Consider the following 16,177-nt stretch of genomic DNA (forward strand, 5'->3'; position numbering starts at 1 on the left):
TGCATTTGTTGTGAGCTTTATTCATGTTTTTTTTTTTTATTGATATTTCTTTTTTTTCTTTTTTTCTGGTGGCTTTTTTTACTTTGTTTTAATGTTATGCGGGCGTTTTTATTTTTATTTGTTTTATTTTAGGCAATATTTGTTTAATTATTGTGTGTTTTGTGATGAAGCACATGTTTCGCGTTTCGTTTCTCTTCAGTTTTTCTTCTTGAGTGTGTGTGTTGTGGCTGTTTCGTACTTCTTTTTTGGCATTAGGATTCTGTTCTCTGCCATGAAGGCTTCAGTTTCAGCTTTAGCTTCAGCTGCTGCTGTTCATGCTGCTTCTTCTTTGGTTCTTCCTCTTTGGTCTTGGCACTTTTGCCTTTTCCACTACTTCTCTAAAAAATTCTTGTTCTACTCTCAATGCTCTGCTTGTTCTGCTTCTGCTTCTTCTTTTTCTTCTTGTTTGTCTCCATTTAATTCTTCTGCTAAAAGTGTTTAAAAATGTGTGTTTTATTTTGTTGAAACCGAACGGTGAGGGTGTCGGTGTCCAAAGGTGGGAAGGGGGGGTTCAGGAGATGTATATGCATGTGTTTCCTGCCTGATGTTTTTGCATCGTGAGTATGAAACTTTCTTTTTCATTTTCTTGTTTTCGTAGATTTGTGTTGTGTTGTCCCAATGTTCCAATGTATGGGTCAATGTGTGTGTGTGCGCTTTTCTCTTTCAAGGTCGCTTCAGTAGTGTGGCACAACTGGAGGTACTACACCGAGCGGTGACACCTATAGTCGTCTCTATTGCTCACCACCACACACAAAGAAGGCTTTCTGAAAAACTAAACAAAACAAAAACATACACACACAAAATACTCCCTACCAAGAGAGGGAGAGAGAGAGAGAGAAAGTGAGGTAGCGCGAGAGAGAGAGAGTAAAAGAAACTACACTCAGAGAGAAAGTGAAAACAAAAGTAGGGAGCCGAGTAAAACACAAACACACAGCTATACCATAGAAAATCATTGAACTAGCATTGAATTATATTTTGACTTTACTCTCCGAGGCTCTCTGAGAGCTATAGCGCGTCATAGCCTTTCTATAAGTAAAAATTGCATGTGCTTTGGTGTGTTCTTTGTTTTTCTTTTAATATTCTTTTGCTGCTGTTTTATTGTTTTTGCTTTTTTATTTTTTCTTTTGGATTTTGACTTTCTCAATTTTGTTTCTTTTGGGAGAGTCAGTTGTCTGAAATGTTGGTAGGGTTTTTTTTTATTTCTTGTTACAGCAATGTTTTTTAATTTTGCACTAAAACTGTGTTGATTTGCTTTTTTACAAGATACCCTTTTTTTTGTGTAAATTGTTTTCTCAGCTATGTAAGAGGATGATTGTATAAGCAGGAAAATATTGCACACGTGAAGACTATAGTCTAGGAGGAAACAATTATCAATTGGAATCTTTAAAACATGGATGATAACGATAAGAAGAATTGGGGTAAACATTAGAAGATGATGCCCTATGATCACACTGAACATTTTACCATTGGTCATATTTTATTGTAATATAACTCCAATTGTAAATAAAGGACAAATATATAAATATTAGAAGACATTTTAAGAAAGAAAGTTCTATAGAAAATTTGGGAATGCGGTAGTTTAAAAATTAGATTATTAAATGGAATATTAAATAAAAAATTATGCTTTTAAAACATAAAAATGATAATTATGTAGATTAATTCTAATATCCTTTTTTAAATTAAAAATTATTAAAGTGTAAAGAAATATTGACTATAAGAAAACTTATAAAACAAAAAATTAAAAAAATAATAATAATATGAAAGATATAACAAATTATTGTTATAGAAATATTTTAAAGCTTTACAGGAGGTATTTTTGTATATAGCATATATAGTGGAGTTTTTTCTTTAGTGCTTATTAGCTATAATAGATCATCGGAATAGTAAACAACCCAACAATAAAATAGTAACAATAAGATTTGTGTAAATTTTAAAATATTTATAAAAACACATAGTGATATATATTGGGTTGCCCAAAAAGAAATTGCGGATTTTTAAAAGGATTTTTTAAAACTTAGAATGAACTTTAATCAAATATCTTTTTTTAAACTTTTTTTTCTAAAGCAAGCTAAAAGTAACAGCTGATAACTGACAAAAGAAAGAATGCAATTACAGAGTCACAAGCTGTGAAAAAATTTTCAACGCCGACTATATGAAAAATCCGCAATTACTTTTTGGGCAACCCTAAAATACCAAAATGATTTTTTAAATTTACGGCGAATTCATTTTAGTGGCAAATTTATTCGATTTTTAATAGCTGAGATTTCCTTTCTAAGATTAAAGAATAACAATTCGGCCGGCCCGAATTTTTTATACAATCCACCATGGATCATATTCGACTTTTTCGTATAGAAAACCAGTAAGGAAAGGCAAAAGTCGGGCGGTGCCGACTATATAATACCGTACACCACCTAGAGCATGTAGTAATTTTTACATGTAGAATTTATCTTGAAATCTAGTCAGACTTTAATTTGGATACCGATTGAAATAGCAATTCAGAACCATGTAAGATTTTCCTACTATAGGACAAAAGACTTGGATTTCCACATCTTTAAAAGGCCATATCGCCATAAAAGATTCTATGGGAGTTATATCGAAACCTGTGCCAATTTTAATAACACATACTGGGACATGAAATAGAACATATCACGCCCTATATTGTAGAGATGTGACTAAAATTGTGGATTCTACTGCTTTAAAAATCCATATCGGATGAAAAATAAACATTTGAGCTATACCTACAATAAATTAGGACTGATTTTAATAAATTTTTTGGGCACGTATTGGAACGTCAAAGTCCATATCGGATGAAAAATACACATTTGAGCTATACCTAAATTTGGACTGAGTTTAATGAAATTTTGCGCACGTATTGGAACGTCAATTTAAACGTCTCATGCAAAACCGGACGAAAATTGTCTATTCTACAGCCTTAAAAGGTCATATCGGATGAACGATATATATGGGAGCTATATCTAAATCTAAGCCGATTTTTATGAAATTTTGCAAACATATGAAGACGTCAAATAAAACACCTCGCGCAAAATATTTGAAAGATCGGACAAAAATTGTGGCTTCTACAGCCTTAAAAGGCAAAATCGGATGAAAGATATACATGGGAGCTATATCTAAATCTGAACCGATTTGTATGAAACTTTGTACATACTTTGAGACTTTACAAAAACGACTCCACGCCAAATTTGGTGATGATCGGATCGAAAATTTTGGCTTCTACAGCCTTAATAGCTAAAATCAGATAAAAGATATATATGGGAGCTACATCTTAATCCGAACCGATTTTGATGAAATTTTTCAGATATGTTAGGATCAGTAACAAAACAGTCCGTGCCAAATTGTGTGCAGATCGGTTGAAAATTGTAGCTACTACGGCCATTTAAGTACAAATCGGGCGATACATATATATGGGAGCTATATGTAAATCTCAACCGATTTTTGTGAAATTTTACACACGTATGGAGACGTCAAATAAAACAACCCATGCCAAATTTGGAAAGATCGGACCAAAATTGTGGGTTCTACAGCCTTAAACGGCCATATCGGATGAAATATATATATGGGAGCTATATCTAAATCTCAACCGATTTTTATGAAATATTAGGACGTCAATGAAAACACCTCGTGCAAAATATTTTGAAGATCGGACCAAAATTGTGACTTCTACAGCCTTAAAAGTCCATATCGGATGAAAGATATATATGGGAGCTATATTTAAATATGAACCGATTTTTATGAAATTTTGCACAAATATGTAGACCTCAAATAAAATACCCAATGCCAAAGTTTGTGAAGATCGGACGAAAATTGTGGCTTATACAGCCTTAAAAAGCCATATCGGATGAAAGATATATATGGGAGCTATATCTAAATCTGAAGCGATTTTTGTCAAAATCAATAGCGTTTGTCCTTGGGCCAAAAAAGTGACATGTGCAAAATTTCGTGACAATCGGACAACAAATACGATCTGCACTTTGATTACAAGAACACATGGACTCACAGACGTACATGGCCAAATCGAATCAGAAAGTGATTCTGAGCCGATCAGTATACTTATCAATGGGTCTAGCTCTTCTCCTTCTTAGCGTTGCAAACAAATTCACAAATCTATAATACCCTGTACCGCAGTTGTGGTGCACCAGTCATAGGAAACATCACCTCCAAAATTTCAGGTAAATGAAATTATAATTGCGCCCTCCAGAGGCTCAAAAGGTCAAACTGGGAGATCGGTTTATATATCAGTTATATCAGGCTATATACGGGTTTAGACCATACTACGAATAGTTGTTGGAAGTCATACCAAAACGACATTTGCAAAATTTCAATCATATTGGATAAGAATTGCGCCCTCTAGAGGCTCAAGAAGTCTAGTCGGGAGATCGGCGGCTATATCAGGATATAAACTGATTTAGATCATGCTCAACATAGTTGTTGCAAGTGAAAATAAAACACTTCATGCAAAATTTCGGCCAAATTGGATAACAATTGCGGCCTCTAGAGGCTCAAGAAGTCTAGTCGGTTTATATGGCTGCTAAATCAGGTTATGGACTGATGTAGACTATACTTAACACAGTTGTTGCAAGTCAAATAAAACACTTCATGAAAAATTTCAGCCATATCGGATAAGAATTGCGCCCTCTAGAAGTTCTAGAAGTCACGACCCAAGGTTGGTTTATAAGGCAGCTATATCAGGTTATCTACCGATTAAGACCATACCTAACACTATTGTCGGATGTGATACCAAAACACCACATGCAAAATTTCAGTCAAATCGGATGAGAATTGCACCCTTTAGAGGCTCAAGAAGTCAAGACGCAAGATCGGTTTATATGGCAGCTATATCAAAACATGGACCGGTATGGCTCATTTACAAACCTAGCCATGACGAATGACTAAATTAGTACACATCCCTTTTGGTAGAGGGTATAAAAAAAAGGAGAAAGACATAAAGTTCGGCCGGGCCGAACTTTGGATACCCACCGCCATGAATATATTCATCATCCTTTTTATACTAATCCAGTCATTCCGTTTCTAACACCTTGAAATATTGATCTAGGACCCCAAAGAGTATATATGTTCTCGTCTCGACATTCTGTGTGGAACTAGCCATGTCCGTCCGTCTCTCTGTCGAAATCACGATTGTGGTCGAATGCGTAAAGCTAGCCGCTTGAAATTTTGCACAGATAGTTTTTATTGATGAAGTTCGTTGGGGATTGCAAATGAGCCGTATCGGTTCAGATTTGGATATAGCTCCCATATAAACCGTCTTCCCGATTTGACTTCTTGAGCCACTGGAAGCCGGAATTGTTTGTCCGATTTGGCCGAAATTTTGCATATGGTGTTCCGTTATGACTTCCAACAACTGTGATACGGTGAACATCAGTCTTTAACCTGATATACAATAGCTCCCATATAAATAATGTCGAAATTGTTTCCTATTATTTCTTAATAGGACACTGTGTTCCATTTGGGACACTATGTATGCGGTGTGCGGAATGAGGTGGTCTCAGACTATCGGGCACGGACACCGATTCGAAATGGAATATTCGCGTTACCGGGAGAGAGGTGTGCAAAGCAAATGCTGCTGTTGAAGAGATTTAGACCTTAGTCTTCACAGAAAGCCCCAAGATGGAGTCAGGGACTGGTATACTGCGAGACATTCAACATCAGTATGTCAGTGGGATTGCCGGATGAGAGTATGGGCTTTCAGGCAAAGGTTTTTGCCATAACGATAGCCGCGAAAGAAATTCTGGGAAGGGATTTATCGTCTTCGAAACTTAGGATTTATAAAGACAGTATAACGGGCCTCAATGGCTTGGGTTCGAGGACAGTGAGGTCGAAATGCGCGCGTGAGTGTTTAGAACCCCTAAATAGGCTCCGAGCTCACGATATAGCGCAAATTTGGTTTCCGGACAAGGAGAACGATTATGCATGGAAAGACTCCTCCACTGGCAGCAAACCAATCGCCTGACTTGCAAACGTGGCACTGGTCGAACTACTGAACTTCCTCGTAGTAGAGGGGTCTGTTTTCTTACCAGACTAACGTAGACTATTACACTTCATTGTGACACAATCATAGCAACACACCAGACCTCTGGTAAGATTCGATATGGTGACCTAAGCACGCAACGAACTCAGCTACCGGGGAGCTGTGTTCTTCGTTAGCATGAAAAGCTTAGTTGGGAGCTACCGGGCGCATCCACAGGAGTTGCGGATAGTGGAATGCTGCAACTGAAGTCGCGGACAATCAGCGGAATCGAATGAAGAGTCTCAGAGCGATTCGAAGTAGCTGTGCCTATCTGTCTGATATTTCAACAGTCATCTGCATGTCTGACTATCGAAATATCCATTTCCGACCCTATAAAGTATATATATTTTTGATCAGAGTAAAAATCTAAGACGATCTAGAGATGTCCGTCCGTCTGTCAGTTGAAATCACGCCACAGTCTACAAAAATTGAGATATTGAGCTGAAACTTTGCACAGATTCTTTTTTTGTCCATAAGCAGGTTAAGTTAAAAGATGGGCTATATCGGACTATACCTTGGCCGATCCGCCGATTTAGGGTCTTAGGCCCATAAAAGCCACATTTATTATCCGATTTTGCCAAAATTTGGGACAGTGAGTTGTCTTAGGCCCTTTGACATTCTCCCTTCAATTTGGCTCAGATCAGTTCAGATTTGGATATTGCTGCCATATAGATCGATCCACCGATTTAGGGTCTTAAACAGATAAAAGCCACATTTATTATCTAATGTTGCTAAAATTTGGGACAGTGAGTTGTGTTAGGCCCCTCCACATGCTTTGTCAATTTGGCTCCGATCGATCCAGATTTGGATATAGCTGCCATATAGACCGATCCTCCGATTTAGAGCCTAAGGCCCATAAAAGCCACATTTATGGTCCGATTTCGCTGAAATTTGGAACAGTGAGTTATCTTAGGCCCTTTAACATGTTTCTTGAATTTGGTCCAGATCGGTTCAGAGTTGGATATAGCTGCCAAATAGACCGATCCTCCGTTTTAGGGTCTTAGGCCCACAAAAGCCACATTTATTATCCGATTTTGATGAAATTCGGGACAGTGAGTTGTGTTAGACCCTTCGACATCCTTCATCAATTTGGCTGAGATCGGCCCAGATTTGGATATAGCTGCCACATAGACCGATTCACCGATTTAGGGTCTAAGGACCATAATAGCCACTCTTATTATCCGATGTTGCTAAAATTTGCGACAGTGAGTTAAGTTAAGCCCCTTGACATACTTCGGCAATATGGCACAGATCTGTTCAGATTTTGATATAGCTGCCATATAGACCGATCTATCGGTTTTAGGTTTCGGGCCCATAAAAGGCGCATTTATGTCGGATTTTGTTTAAATTTTGGACAGTGAGTTTTGTTAGGCTCTTCGATGTCCTTCTTCATTTCGGCCCAGATCGGTAGAGATTTGAATATAGCTGCCATATAGATCGATCTCTCGATTTAAGGTTTTGGGCCTATAAATGGCGCATTTATTGTCCGATTTCGCTGAAATTTGGGACAGTGCTTTGTGTTGGGCTCTTCGACATTTTTCTGCAACTTGGCCCAAATTGGTCCAGATTTAGATATAGCTGTCATGTAGACCGATATCTCGATTTAAAATCTAGGCTCCATGAAAGGCGCATTTATAATCCGATTTCACTGAAATATGACACAGTGACTTATGTTAGGCTTTTCGACATCCATGTCGTATATGGTTCAGATCGGTTAATTTTTAGATATAGCTACTGAACTTATTATTATTTGGCCCAGATCGGAACATATTGCGATATAACTGCTATGGGACATATGGAGGACACCGTAACGCAGAGGTTAGGATGTCCGCCTATGACGCTGAACGTCTGGGTTCTAATCCTGGCAAGATCATCAGAAAAAATTTTCAGCGGTGGTTTTCCCCTCCTAAAGCTGGCAACATTTGTGAGGTACTATGCCATGTAAAACTTCTTTCCAAAGATGTGTCGCACTGCGACACGCCGTTCGGACTCGGCTATAAAAAGGAGGCCCCCTTAGCATTGAGCTTCAACTTGAATCGGATTGCACTCATGTTCATGTGTGGTGGTATGTTCATGGGCAAAATTTGCAATTTTTGCTATGGGACTTAAGGTATGCAATTTTCACCGGATTTTGATGAAAGTTGGTTTACATATACACCGAGGTGGTGGTTATCCAAAGTTCGGCCCGGCCGAACTTAACGCCTTTTATACCCACCACCGAAGTATGGGGGTATATTCATTTTGTCATTCCGTTTGCAACACATCGAAATATCCATTTCCGACCCTATAAAGTATATATATTCTTGATCAGCGTGAAAATCTAAGACGATCTAGCTATGTCCGTCCGTCTGTCCGTCTATCTGTTGAAATCATGCTACAGTCTTTAAAAATAGAGATATTGAGCTGAAATTTTGCACAGATTCTTTTTTTTTGTCCATAAGCAGGTTAAGTTCGAAGATGGGCTATATCGGACTATATCTAGATATAGCCCCCATATAGACCGACCCGCCGATTTAGGGTCTTGGGCCCATAAAAGCCACATTTTTTATTCGATTTTGTTGAAATTTGGGACAGTGAGTTGTGTTAGGCCCTTCCACATCCTTTGTCAATTTGGCTCCGATCGATCCAGATTTGGATATAGCTGCCACATAGACCGATCCTCCGATTTAGGGTCTAAGGCCCATAAAAGCCACATTTATGGTCCGATTTCGCTGAAATTTGGGACAGTGAGTTGTCTTAAACCTTTTGACAAATTCGGGACAGTGAATTGTGTAAGGCCCGTCGACATCCTTTGTAAAATTGGCCCACATCGGTTCAGATTTGGATATAGCTGTCATATAGACCGATCCTCCGGTTTAGGGTCTTAGACCCACAAAAGCCACATTTATTATCCGATTTTGATGAAATTCGGGACAGTGAATTGTGTAGGGCCCATCGACATCCTTCGTTAATTTGGCTCAGATCGGTCCAGATTTGGATATAGCTGCCATATAGATCGATCCTCCGATTTATGGTGTAAGGCCCATAATAGCCACATTCATTATCCGATTTTGCTGTAATTTGGGACAGTGAGTTGTGTTAGGCCCTTTGACATATTTCTTCAATTTGGTCCAGATCGGTTCAAATTTTGATATATAGCTGCCATATAGACCGATTTCTTGATTTATGGTTTTGGGCCCATAAAATGCTCATTTATTGCCCGATGTCGCCGAAATTTGGAACAGTGAGTTAAGTTAAGCCCCTTGACATACTTCTGCAATATCGCGCAGATCGGTCCAGATTTTGATATAGCTGCCATATAGACCGATATCTAGGTTTTAGGTTTTGGGGCCATAAAAGACGCATTTATTGTCCGATGTCGCTGAAATTTGAGACAGTGAGTTTGGTTAGGCTCTTCGACGTCCTTCTTCAATTTTGCCCAGATCGGTCCAGATTTGAATATAGCTGCCATATAGACCGATCTCTGGATTTAAGGTTTAGGGCCCATAAAAGTGGCATCTATTGTCCGATTTCGCCGAAATTTGGGACAGTGCTTTGTGTTGGGCTCTTCGACATTTTTCTGCAACTAGTCCTAAATCGTTCCAGATTTAGATATAGCTGTCATGTAGACCGATATCTCGATTTAAAATCTAGGCTCCATGAAAGGCGCACTTATAATCCGATTTCACTGAAATATGACACAGTGACTTATGTTAGGCTTTTCGACATCCGTGTCCTATATGGTTCCGATGGGTTTATTTTTAGATATAGCTACTGTTCTTATTATTATTTGGTGCAAATCGGAACATATTTCGATATAACTGCTATGGGACGTATGGAGGACACCGTAACGCAGAGGTTAGGATGTCCGCCTATGACGCTGAACGTCTGGGTTCAAATCCTGGCGAGATCATCAGAAAAAATTTTCAGCGGTGGTTTTCCCCTCCTAATGCTGGCAACATTTGTGAGGTACTATGCCATGTAAAACTTCTTTCCAAAGATGTGTCGCTCTGCGGCACGCTGTTTGGACTCGGCTATAAAAAGGAAGCCCCGTATCGTTGAGCTTCAACTTGAATCGGACTGTACTCATTGATATGTGAGAAGCTTGCCCCTGTTCCTTAGTGGTATGTTCATGGGCAAAATTTGCAATTTTTGCTATGGGACTTAAGGTATGCAATTTTCATCGGATTTCATCGGATGAAAAGTGGTTTACATATATACCAGAGGTGGTGGGTATCCAAAGTTCAGCCCGGCCGAACTTAACGCCTTTTTACTTGTTAAGTGTGTATAATCCACAATTTTGGTTTAATGTTTAAAATATTTTGCATGAGGTGTTTTTATAGACATCCCAATATCCTTTCAGGCTTACTTGTAGCTCCCATACATAGATCTTTTAACCGATATTCGCTTTTAAGACTGCAGTAGCTATAATCTAGGCCTTATCGTAAGAAAATCTTGCAAGGTTCTCTACGATATTTCAATGGGTATACAAAATTAGAGATTGCCTAGATCTAGACATAGGTTCTATGTATTACAATTTAGAGGTAGACGCAGTTGTGAAGGGTGTTGCACATTCGGATTGACCTTTGCCTTCTTTTAGTTTCTATGTATTACAAGTTGCAGTTAGACTCAGTTGTGAAGGGTATTGTATATTCGGATTGACCTTTACCTTCCTTTACTTGCATCAAAAAAATCGACCAGATTCCTTGGTGGTGATAGCCAGGTATCCGCCGGCACTTACATTTAGCTTTTTCGCTTGTTTTATATTGAATTAAACTTCAACTTCATTCTAGACAAAAGACATAAACAACACTCTAGGCTCTATGGTGTGTCATTCGATACTAGCCCACACTTTTTGAACACTCGTCTTACTCTAATAACTGTTGTACTTGAACATCTCTATAAGCTTTTATAACCATAAACTGACATTTACTATCTGTCAAGGCCTCAATGTATTCTTCCTATTTTTATACAGAGCCTTTTAATCCATTATCCCAACATTGAATGACATTGAAGGGATTACGACAATGTAATCGACGAAAAGCCATTGATAAGCAATAAATCACATTTTTATGAAGAGGAATTTCGCAAAGGAACAAAAAAAAAGAAGAAGGAAAAAAACGAAAATTTACAATATTTTTAGTTTTGCTAAGCGGATTATAACGTAATGTCAAAAGTACATGCCTTAACATTGACTGAAGGCATTCAAAAATCTTAAAAGAACATAAATCGATTTTTGAAATCGAGAAAAGACTTTGTATGGAAAGGAAGCGGATTTATTTTATCAATATCAATGAATTGTAATTTGCTTTTAATCCCCTTCACCATTAAAACGAGGTATACTTATTTGGCCGGAGGCCATCTATGACGCTAAACGCCTGGGTTCGAATCCTGGCTAGGCCATCAAAAAAAATTGTCAGCGGTGGTTTTCCCCCCCTAATGCTGACAACATTTGTGAGGTACCATGCCATGCAAAACTTCTCTCCAAAGAGGTGTCGCACTGCGGCACGCCGTTCGGACTAGGCTATAAAAAGGAGCCCAGCTTAAACTTTAATCGGACTGCACCCATTTATATGTGAGAAGTTTCCTCCTGTTCCTTAGTGGAATGTTCATGGGTAAATTTTGTATTTGTTGTTGTTGTTGCTGCTGCGTTTGTATAGCTTTGAGATATCGACATTTGAAGTAGTTTTAGCCTTGTCTGTAAGTCCTACTGTTTGTTCGACTGTATGTCTGCATATTTATCTGTCTGTCCGTCCTTCGCCCTTACTTTTGAGAAAGTTGATGAAAACTAACTTGGATTCGACACGTCTAACTTGTTTCCAACATCCAGGCATAGTCTCCGAAAATCACTGTTGCTTAAATAAGCCATATAATTAAACATTTTTAATTTTATGCCTGACTGGTTTATGACTTTCATCCCCCCTAAAACTCATAGTCCATTTTATTAAGCGCAGACAGTTAAAATCAATCTCATCGCCGATAAATTAAACTAATTAAAATGGGATTTATGGTCAGCGAGGTCATCATAAATATAAATAGGTTTTCACTCCACCCCAACCAACACCCCTTTAGGGTATGAGTGATTTTAATTAATTATCGTGACGTATACGCTCAGCTAGACAGACAAACAATTGGATATTGTAATCACAGAACATTAATGGACATAAATATTGTAAACATAAAGAAAGCAAATATTGATGGTGAAGGCGATAAGAAGTCCTTAAGATTAGACACGACAAGATAACAACAAATGCTTGTATTATGTACTTTGGCGCCAAACACTAATGTTAGACACAACTACAATGGCAGTTGCAACAGTGAATTCTTCATAATTTCGTTTAATTAATATTAATCATACGTCACTGGGGCCAAAAGCAGAAAATAAGTAAGAAGAGAGAACATGGTGATAAAAAAATATGATTGACACAATTTTGCCGAGACAAAGTCAAACGACCATTAAACAATTAAGTCATCAATTACAAAACAAAATGAGGGACAACAACTGCCGAGTGACAGAGAAATAGGAAATGGCAAACATCACGCTGTATTAAACATCAATAAAGATTATAATAATCGTAATAATTCTAATAACACAAAATTATGACAAAACAGCAGACTAGGGAAAAGAAAATGACCGCCATAAGAGATCAGCCTCAACTTCCCAAAAACGAAAAAATCTGACGAAAAAACCAAATCTAATTCCCTGAGCTTCAAAACAACAACCACAGAAGGCTTTTGTAGGCTCAAACCCAAAAAAAAGGGAAAACAAATGGAAACAGACACATACAAGCATACCTTTGGCACCAACCATCGCAGACACACACAGAGACTTTCATACAATAGCCATAAAGTCTTATAACATAATGTCATCATTATCAACAGCTGCCTTCAGGCAGCAAATAAATTATAAATAAAGGACAAAAAATATGCAGGGAAATTCATGTACACACAGAAACAAACAAAGCTCAAACACACAAACACACACACACTCTCAAATGAATAAATGAATTCCTGTATGTGTATTAAACAGAGTTGCCCTTTTTGGAAGATTACCTTAAAATAAATGAGAAAGGTGAAATTAAGTAAAACGTTCTAAGTTCGGCTGGTTTGAATTTTGGGAACCCACCACCATGAATTCTGCTAAAATATGGACGCTATATCAGAATTTAGACCAATGTGGACCGTACTTAACACCGCGTGCAAAATTTCAGTCAAATCGGATGAAAATTCAGGCTTCCAGGGGCTCTAGAAGTCAAATCGGGAGATTGGTTTATATGGGAGCAAACACACAAACACACACACACTCTCAAATGAATAAATGAATTCCTGTATGTGTATTAAACAGAGTTGCCCTTTTTTGGAAGATTACCTTAAAATAAATGAGAAAGGTGAAATTAAGTAAAAGCGTGCTAAGTTCGGCTGGTTTGAATTTTGGGAACCCACCACCATGAATTCTGCTAAAATATGGACGCTATATCAGAATTTAGACCAATGTGGACCGTACTTAACACCGCGTGCAAAATTTCAGTCAAATCGGATGAAAATTCAGGCTTCCAGGGGCTCTAGAAGTCAAATCGGGAGATTGGTTTATATGGGAGCTATATAAGGTTCTTGATAGATTTGAATCGTACTTGGCACAGTTGTTGAGAGTCAAAACAGAAAAAAACAAACAAATTTTGCCCATGAACTTTACACTAAGGAACAGGGGCAAACTTCTCACATATCAATGAGTGCAGTCCAATGCACGTTTTTTTAAGCTCAATGATAAGGGGCCTCCTTTTTATAGCCGAATCCGAATGGCATGCCGCAGAGCGACACCTCTTTGGAGAGAAATTTTACATGGCATAGTACCTCATAAATGTTGCCAGCATTAGGAGGGGGAAGCCACCGCTTAAAATTTTTTTATGGTCTCGCTAGGATTCGAACCCAGGCGTTCAGCGTCATAGGAGGACATGCTAATCTCTGCGCTACAGTGGCCTCCAACATCATAACAGAACACTAGGTACAAACATTCAGCCAAATCGTATCAAAATTGGGGCTTCCAGGGGCAAAAGAAATCAAATCAAGAGATCGGTTTATATGGGAGCTATATCCAAATCTGCAGCGATGTGGCCCATTTGCAATCCCCAACGACCTACGTCAATGTAAAGTATCTGTGCAAAATTTCATGCGGCTAGCGCGTTCGACTATCATGATTTTGACAAACAGACGGACGCACGGACATGGCTAGATCGACTCAGGATTACTATACCCACCACCGTAGGATAGGGGGTATATTCATTTTGTCATTCAGTTTGCAACACATCGAAATATCAATTTCCGACCCTACAAGGTATATGTATTTCAGATCGTCGTAAAATTCTAAGACGATTTAACGATGTCCGTGTGTCTGTCCGTCTGTTGTAATCACTCTACAGCCTTAAAAAAATTAGATGTTGATCCGAAATTAGGCACAGATACGTATTTTTGATGGACGCAGGATAGGTTCTTGAACGGACCATATCGGGCCATATTTGGATGTAGCTGCCATATGGACCGATCTCCCGACAAAGGGTCTGAAGCTCATATAAGCTTTATTTATTGCCCGATTTCGCTGAAATTTGAAGCAGTGAGTTTTCTTAACCCTCCCGATAACTGACCTAAATATGGTTCAGATCAGACATTATTTAGATATAACTGCCATTTAGACCGATCTGCCGATTAAGGGTCTGAGCCCATAAAAGTTGCATTTTTTACCCCATTTCGCTGAAATTTGAAGCAGTGAGTTGTCTTAAGCCTCCCGATATCCGACCTGAATATGGTTCAGATCGGACTATATTAAGATTTTTCTATCATATATACTGATATGCCTTTTAAGGGAATGACGCCCATAAAAACTATTAATAATACCCGATTTCACTGAAATGTGAATAAGTACTCTGACAGCCTTCACAGCAAATTTACTGAAATATTCCAATTTTGAAACCATCTTTGCCCGAAATTTGCATTTTTGGAATTATTGTAAAAAAATCTGGCAGAATTTTTTTTTTTTTTTAATTCGGACCACAAATGAATTTTTGGCAGTCCGAACTGAGTAAAATTAGGGGCCTGCGCCTGGCACCTGGTGCCTGGACGACCTAGGCTTTTAAAACTTTGGATACGATCTCGCTGTAATCACTTTAAATTGCAAAGAGATATCTCTACCCGTTCTCATACGGCCTGTTTTGTTCTAGTTTTTTTCGGTTCTATCCCACTATGCATCGTGCATCCATTTCAGCTAAATCGGATAACAATTGCGCCTTCTAGGGGTGAAAGAAGTCAAATCGGGTCATATAAGGTCAAATTGGAAGACTGGTTATAAAGAGATAATACTTGGCATGGATGCTAATAACAATCCTGTGTTGTCAAAATCCAGCCAAGTCGGATAACAATTGCGCTCTCTTAATTCAAAAGAATCTAAATCAGGGTATTGGTTTAGTTGGGGCATTATCACGCCATGCTTGATGATACTGTTGGAAACCATAAAAGAAGTCATCGCGCACAATCTCAGTCAAATGGATGTAAACTATGCCATCTAGAGGCCACCGTAGCGCAGGAGTTAGCATGTCCGCCTATAACGCTGAACGCATGGATTCAAATCCTGGCGAAAACATCAAAAAAAATTTTTCAAAGCTGTTATCTCCTTCTAATGATGGCGACATTTGTGCGGTATTATGGCATGTAAAAACTTCTTCTTCGGACTCGGCTACAAAAAGGAGCTTTAACTTGAATAGGACAGCACTCATTAATATGTGAGAAGTTAGCCGCTGTTCCTTAATGGAATGTTCATTGGGAAAATTGCAATTAACAGAGGCTAAAGAATTGAAATATTGGACGCCACCGTAGCGCAAAGGTTAGCATATCCGCCTATTACGCTGAACGCCTGGGTTCGTATCAGTAAAAAATTCAGCGGTGACTTTCCCCTTCTAATGCTGGCAACATTTGTGAGGTTCTATGCCATGTAAAACTTCTCTCCAAAGAGGTGTCGCACTGCGGCATGCCGTTCGGACTCGGCATCGGACTGCACTCATTGATAGGTGAGAAGTTTGCCCCTGTTATGGGCAAAATTTGGTAAGAAATGAAGTCGGGAGATCGGTT

The 16,177-nt window shown here is 38.5% G+C and overlaps 1 protein-coding gene across 4 annotated transcripts in view; it reads right to left on the reverse strand.

Annotated features, from left to right (window-relative positions):
* Positions 1–16,177, reverse strand: part of LOC106082695 (potassium voltage-gated channel protein Shaker) — a 694,624-nt gene that overhangs the window by 519,171 nt on the left and 159,276 nt on the right. The window lies entirely within an intron of this gene.

This window comes from Stomoxys calcitrans, chromosome 4 (assembly GCF_963082655.1).
Source record: "Stomoxys calcitrans chromosome 4, idStoCalc2.1, whole genome shotgun sequence".
NCBI classification, from domain to species: Eukaryota; Metazoa; Arthropoda; class Insecta; order Diptera; family Muscidae; genus Stomoxys; species Stomoxys calcitrans.